At 37.0% G+C, this 7,895-nt stretch overlaps 1 non-coding gene across 1 annotated transcript; it reads right to left on the bottom strand.

The window, feature by feature from the left end:
- Positions 1 to 3,269: 3,269 nt before the first annotated feature.
- Positions 3,270 to 3,373, bottom strand: LOC112700485 (small nucleolar RNA R71). Its single transcript, XR_003153395.1, has one exon. It is a non-coding gene; the product is annotated as a small nucleolar RNA R71 (small nucleolar RNA).
- Between the last annotated feature and the right edge of the window lie 4,522 nt (positions 3,374 to 7,895).

The raw sequence follows: 7,895 nt of genomic DNA, 5'->3' as shown, positions 1-7,895 counted from the left end.
AAGCCTCAGCTCCTGGATAGAACAAGCTCAGCCCAAGCACACACCAAGTGGGCCCTGGAAGTGGATTTCTGCATCAATTACTTACTTCTGTAAACCCTAGTAGCTAGTCTAGTATAAATATGATAGTTTACTATTGTATTAGACATCTTTGGTCTCAGTTTTATTTTATTCTTCATCTTAGGAGGCTATTGATCATGTTTTAGGGGCTGGTCATTCGGCCATGCCTGAACCTTCACCACTTATGTATTTTCAACGGTGGAGTTTCTACACACCATAGATTAAGGGTGTGGAGCTCTGCTGTACCTCAAGTTTTAATACAATTACTACTATTTTTTATCCAATTCGATTTATTCTTGTTCTAAGATATTCGTTGCACTTCAACTTGATGAATGTGATGATCTGTGACACTCATCATCATTCTCACCTATGAACGCGCGTGACTGACAACCACTTCCGTTCTACCTTAGACCGGGCGCATATCTCTTGGATTCCTTGACCAGAATCTACGTGGTATAAGCTAGAATTGATGGCGGCATTCATTGGAATCCGGAAAGTCTAACCTTGTCTGTGGTATTCCGAGTAGGATTCCGGGATTGAATGATTGTGACGAGCTTCAAACTCCTGAAGGCTGGGCGTTAGTGACAGACGCAAAAGAATCACTGGATTCTATTCCAACCTGATTGAGAACCGACAGATGATTAGCCATGCTGTGACAGAGCATTTGGACCATTTTCATTGAGAGGATGGGATGTAGCCATTGACAACGATGATACCCTACATACAGCTTGCCATGGAAAGGAGTAAGAAGGATTGGATGAAAGCAGTAGGAAAGCAGAGATTCAACAGGGACAAGCATCTCCATACACTTGTCTGAAATTCCCACCATTGAATTACATGAGTAACTCTATCTTTATTTTCTGTTTATTTTATTATTTTTATTTAAACCAATAATCTCTTAAATTAGTTAAATCCACCTGACTGGGATTTACAAGATGACCATAGCTTGCTTCATACTAACAATCTCCGTGGGATCGACCCTTACTCACGTAAGGTATTACTTGGACGACCCAGTGCACTTGCTGTTTAGTTGTGCGAAATTGTGACTAAGTGTAATTCACATGTGAGAGCTACCAAGTCATTGGAGCCATTGTTGATGATCACAATTTCGTGCACCAAGTTTTTGGCGCTGTTGCCAGGGAGTGTTCGAGTATGGACAACTGACGGTTCATCTTGTTGCTCAGATTAGGTAATTTTCTTTTTAAAAAGTTTTCAAAACCTTTCAAAAAAATTTCATATTTTTCATTTTTCTAAAGAATATTTTCAAAAAAAAATTATTAAGAAAATACAAAAAAAACATAAAATCATAAAAATCAAAAATATTTTTTGTTTCTTGTTTGAGTCTTGAGTCAATTTTTAAGTTTGGTGTCAATTGCATGTTTTAAAAAAATTATTATGCATTTTTCAAAAATTCATGCATTCATAGTGTTCTTCATGATCTTCAAATTGTTCTTGGTAAGTCTTCTTGTTTGATCTTGATGTTTTCTTGTTTTGTATCTTTTGTTGTTTTTCATTTGCATTTTTTATTTGTTAGAGTCCAAGCATTAAAGAATTCTAAGTTTGGTGTCTTGCATGTTTTCTTTGCATAAAAAATTTTTCAAAAATATGTTCTTGATGTTCATCATGATCTTCAAAGTGTTCTTGGTGTTCATCTTGACATTTATAGTGTTCTTACATGCATCTTGTGTTTTGATCCAAAATTTTTTATGTTTTGGGTCATATTTGTGTTTTTCTCTCTCATAATTAAAAATTCAAAAATAAAAAATATATCTTTTCCTTAATTTTCTCATAATTTTCGAAAATTTGAGTTGACTTAGTCAAAAATTTTTAAAATTAGTTGTTTCTTACAAGTCAAGTCAAATTTTCAATTTTAAAAATCCTATCTTTTCAAAACTTTTTCAAAAATCAAATCTTTTTCATTTTTATCTTATGATTTTCGAAAATTTAAAAATATTTTTGAAAAATCTTTTTCTTATTTTATCTTTATTTTCGAAAATTATGCTAACAATTAATGTGATTGATTCAAAAATTTGAAGTTTGTTACTTTCTTGTTAAGAAAGGTTCAATCTTTAAATTCTAGAATCATATCTTTTAGTTTCTTGTTAGTCAAGTAATTAATTTTAATTTTAAAAATTAAATCTATCTTATCTTATCTTTTATATCATATCTTTTTCAAAATTTTATCTTTTTCAAAAATTTGATTTTAAAATATCTTATCTAACTTCTTATCTTCTTATCTTTTTAAATTTGATTTTAATATCTTTTTCAACTAACTATTTGACTTTTTGTTTGTTTCTTATCTTTTTCAAAACCACCTAACTATTTTTCCCTCTCTAATTTTCGAAAATATCTCACCTCTTTTTCAAAATTCTTTTTAATTAATTAACTAATTGTTTTAAAATTTTAATTTTAATTCTATCTCATCTTTAATTTTCGAAAATCATTAACTCCTTTTCAAAATTAATTTTCAAATTCTCTCTCTCATCTTCTTCTATTTATTTATTTATTTACTAACACCTCTTCACCTCTCTTCATCTCCAATCACTGCTTCTATCCTCACCCTTGTGTTTGGGTTTTTCTTCACTTTTATTCCTTTCTTCTTCTACTAATAATAAGGATCCTCTTTACTGTGACATAGAGGATTTCTCTTCTTTTCTTGTTCTCTTCTCTTTCATATGAGCAGGAACAAGGAAAAAGGCATCTTTGTTGAAGCTGATCCAGAACCTGAAAGGACTCTGAAGAGGAAACTAAGAGAAGCTAAATTACAACAATCCAGAGGCAACCTTTCTGAAATTTTTGAACAAGAAAAGGAGATGGCAGCCGAACCCAACAACAATAATGCAAGGAGGATGCTTAGTGATTTCACTAAACCAACGTCCAAGTTTGATGGAAGAAGCATCTCAATTCCTGCCATTGGAGCAAATAATTTTTAGCTGAAACCTCAATTAGTTGCTTTGATGCAACAGAACTGCAAGTTTCATGGACTTCCATCTAAAGATCCTTATCAATTTTTAACTGAGTTCTTGCAGATTTGTGAGACTGTCAAGACAAATGGAGTAGATCCTGAAGTCTACAGGCTCATGCTTTTTCCTTTTGCTGTAAGAGACAGAGCTAGAACATGGTTAGACTCATAACCTAAAGATAGCCTGGACTCTTGGGATAAGCTGGTCACGGCCTTCTTGGATAAATTCTTTCCTCCTCAAAAGTTGAGCAAGCTTAGAGTGGATGTTCAGACCTTCAAGCAAAAAGATGGTGAATCCCTCTATGAAGCTTGGGAAAGATACAAGCAGATGACCAAAAAGTGTCCTTCTGACATGTTTTCAGAATGGACCATATTAGATATATTCTATTATAGTCTATCTGAGTTTTCCAAAATGTCATTGGACCATTCGGCAGGTGGATCCATTCACTTAAAGAAAACGCCTGCAGAAGCTCAAGAACTTATTGACATGGTTGCAAATAACCAATTCATGTACACTTTTGAAAGGAATTCCGTGAATAATGGGACGCCTCAGAGGAATGGAGTTCTTGAAATTGATGCTCTGAATGCCATATTGGCTCAGAACAAAGTGTTGACTCAGCAAGTCAACATGATTTCTCAAAGTCTGGATGGATGGCAAAATGCATCCAACAGTACTAAAGAGGCAGCTTCTGAAGAAGCTTATGATCCTAGGAACCCTGCAATAGCAGAGGTAAATTACATGGGTGAACCTTATAGAAACACCTATAATTCATCATGGAGATATCATCCAAATTTCTCATGGAAGGATCAACAAAAGCCTCAACAAGGCTTTAATAATGGTGGAAGAAACAGGCTAAGCAATAACAAGCCTTTTCCATCATCTTCTCAGCAACAGACATAGAATTCTGAGCAGAGCCCCTCTAATTTAGCAAATTTAGTCTCTGATCTGTCTAAGGCCACCTTAAGTTTCATGAGTGAAACAAGGTCCTCCATCAGAAATTTGGAGGCACAAGTGGGCCAGCTGAGTAAGAAAGTCACTGAAACTCCTCTCAGTATTCTCCCAAGCAATACAGAAGAAAATCCAAAAGGAGAGTGTAAGGCCATTGATGTAATCAACATGACCGAATGCACAAGGGAGGAGAAGGACAAAAATCCTAGTGAGGAAGACCTCCTGGGACGTCTCTCAAACAAGAAGGAGTTCTCTATTGAGGACCTAAAGGAATCTGAGGCTCATATAGAGACCATAGAGATTCTACTAAATCTCCGTCTGCCATTCATGAGCTTTGAAGACTATTCTTCCTCAGAAGAGGATGAAGATGTGACTGGAAAGCAAGTTGCTCAATATCTAGGAGCCATCATGAAGCTGAATGCCAAGTTGTTTGGTAATGAGACTTGGGAAGGTGAACCTCCCTTGCTCATTAGTGAACTAGATACCTGGGTTCAGAAAAGTTTACCTCAAAAGAGACAAGATCCTAGTAAATTCTTAATACCCTGTACCATAGGCACCATGACCTTTAACAAGGCTCTGTGTGACCTGGGGTCAGGCATAAATCTTATGCCACTCTCTGTAATGGAGAAGCTGGGGATCATTGAGGTACAGCCTGTCTTATTCTCATTACAATTGGCAGACAAGTCAGTAAGACAAGCTTATGGATTAGTAGAGGACGTGTTAGTAAAGGTTAAAGGCCTTTACATCCCTGCTGATTTCATAATCTTAGACACTAGGAAGGAAGAGGATGAATGCATCATCCTTGGAAGACCTTTCCTAGCCACAACAGGAGCTATGATTGATGTTAACAGAGGAGAATTAGTCCTTCAATTGAATGGGGACTACCTTGTGTTTAAAGCACATGGCCATCCCCCTGAAACAAAAGAGAGTAAGCATGCAGAGCTTCTCTCAGTGCAGAGTCAAAAAGAGCCCCCACAATCAAACTCTAAGTTTGGTGTTGGGAGGCCACAGCCAAACCTTAAATTTGGTGTTAAAACCCCATATCCAAACTCTAAGTTTGGTGTTGGGAGTCTACAACATTGACCTGATCACCTTTGAGGCTCCATGAGAGCCTTCTGTCAAGCTATTGACATTAAAGAAGCGCTTATTGGGAGGCAACCCAATTTTTATTTATCTAATTTTTATTGTTCTTTTATGTTTTAGTAGGTACATGATCATGTGGAGTCACGAAAAAAATTAAAAAAATAAAAACAGAATAAAAAATAGCAGAAGAAAAATCACACCCTGGAGGAAGGACTTACTGGCGTTAAACGCCAGTAAGGAGCATCTGGCTGGCGTTCAACGCTAGAACAGAGCATGGATCTGGCGTTGAACGCCAGAAACAAGCAACATCCCGGCATTCAAATGCCAGGAATGCACCCTGAGGAGAGCTGGCGCTGAACGCCAGAAACAAGCATGGAACTGATGTTCAACGCCAGAAACATACTACACGTGGGCGTTGAATGCCCAGAATGAGCATCACTTCGGTGTCTAAACGCCAGAATTACATGCAAGGGCGTTTTACACGCCTCATTGGTGTAGGGATGTAAATCCTTGACACCTTAGGATCTGTGGACCCCACAGGATCCCCACCTACCTCAACTCACCTTCTCTCTTCTTCACCAATCACCTCCACCCATCTCTTCCCCACCCAATCCCACCCATATGGCCGAAACATACACATCTCTCCCTCTCCTCTTCTCCTTCCATTCTTTCTTCTTTGCTCGAGGGCGAGCAACATTCTAAGTTTGGTGTGGTAAAAGCATAGCTTTTTTGTTTTTCCCTAACCATTGATGGCACCTAAGGCCAGAGAAACCTCAAAAAAAAAAAGAAGAAAAGGGAAGACAAAAAATTTTTTTTCCACCTTCGAGCCATGGAAAATGGAGAGATTCATCTCAAGGGTCCATAGCTCAGTAGAAGAGCATTTGACTGCACATCAAGAGAGCATAAGTAATTCCCTCATCAAAAAATTCCCTGAGATACCTCAGGGGATACATGTTCCTCCACATAATTATTGGGAGCAACTAAGGAATAGGAACACCAAAATCATTAGGGATCATGCAACAGAAGCAAGGAAGAGACATAAAAGAGCTCAAAAAGCACCATTGATCCTTCAAAAGGCGCCACCCTTACTAAGGTAGACTCATTCCTTAACTTCCTTGTTCTTATTTCTCTGTTTTTTTTTTTCGATTTTTATGCTACATGTTTATCTATGTTTTGTGTCTCTACCTCATGATCATTAGTATTGAGTAACTATGTCTTAAGGCTATGAATAAATTCTATAAATCCTTCACCTCTCTTAAATGAAAAATGTTTCTAATTCAAAAGAATAAGAAGTACACGAGTTTCGAAATTACCCTTGAATTTAGTTCAATTATATTGATGTGGTGACAATACTTTCTGTTTTCTGAATGAATGCTTGAACAGTGCATACTTTTGATCTTGTTGTGTATGAATGTTAAAATTGTTGGCTCTTGAAAGAATGATGAACAAAGAGAAATGTTATTAATGATCTGAAAAATCATGAAATTGATTCTTGAAGCAAGAAAAAGCAGTGAAAAAACAAAAGCTTGCGAAAAAAAATTATTGGCGAAAAAAAATTTAGAAAGAAAAAGAAAAAGCAAGCAGAAAAAGCCAATAGCCCTTAAAACCAAAAGGCAAGGGTAAAAAGGATCCAAGGCTTTGAGCATCAATGGATAGGAGGGCCCAAGGAAATAAAATCCAGGCCTAAGCGGCTAAATCAAGTTGTCCCTAACCATGTGCTTGTGGCATGCAGGTCCAAGTGAAAAGCTTCCGACTGAGTGGTTAAAGTCGTGATCCAAAGCAAAAAGAGTGTGCTTAAGAGCTCTGGACACCTCTAACTGGGGACTCTAGCAAAGTTGAGTCACAATCTGAAAAGGTTCACCCAGCCATGTGTCTGTGGCATTTATGTATCCGGTGGTAATACTGGAAAACAAAGTGCTTAGGGCCACGGCCAAGACTCATAAAAGTAGCTGTGTTCAAGAATCAACATACTTAACTAGGAGAATCAATAACACTATTCAAATTTCTAAGTTCCTAGAGAAGCCAATCATTCTGAACTTCAAAGGAAAAAGTGAGATGCCAAAACTGTTCAGAAGCAAAAAGCTACAAGTCCCGCTCATCTAATTAGAATTAATATTCATTGATATTTTGGAATTCATAGTATATTCTCTTCTTTTTATCCTAATTGATTTTTAGTTGCTTGGGGATAAACAACAATTTAAGTTTGGTGTTGTGATGAGCGGATAATTTATACGCTTTTTGGCATTGTTTTAAGGTAGTTTTTAGTAGGATCTAGCTACTTTAAGGGATGTTTTCATTAGTTTTTATGCTAAATTCAGATTTCTGGACTTTACTATGAGTTTGTGTGTTTTTCTGTGATTTTAGGTATTTTCTGGCTGAAATTGAGGGACCTGAGCAAAACTCTGATAGGAGGCTGACAAAGGACTGCTGATGCTGTTGGAATCTAACCTCCCTGCACTCAAAATGGATTTTCTAGAGCTACAGAACTTCAAATGGCGTGCTTTCAACGGCGTTGGAAATTAGAGCTTTCCATCAATACATAATAGTTTATACTTTATTCGAGTTTTGACGACGTAAACTGGCGCTCAATGCCAGTTCCATGCTGCATTCTGGAGTCAAACGCCAGAAACACGTCACGAACCAGAGTTGAATGCCCAAAACACGTTACAACTTGGTGTTCAACTCCAAGAGAAGCCTCAGCTCGTGGATAGATCAAGCTCAGCCCAAGCACACACCAAATGGGCCCTAGAAGTGGATTTCTACATCAATTACTTACTTCTGTAAACCCTAGTAGCTAGTCTAGTATAAATAAGATAGTTTACTATTGTATTAGACATCTTTGGT

Source organism: Arachis hypogaea, chromosome 6, assembly GCF_003086295.3.
Source record: "Arachis hypogaea cultivar Tifrunner chromosome 6, arahy.Tifrunner.gnm2.J5K5, whole genome shotgun sequence".
NCBI lineage: Eukaryota > Viridiplantae > Streptophyta > Magnoliopsida > Fabales > Fabaceae > Arachis > Arachis hypogaea.
This window is presented reverse-complemented; position numbering and strand designations above follow the sequence as displayed.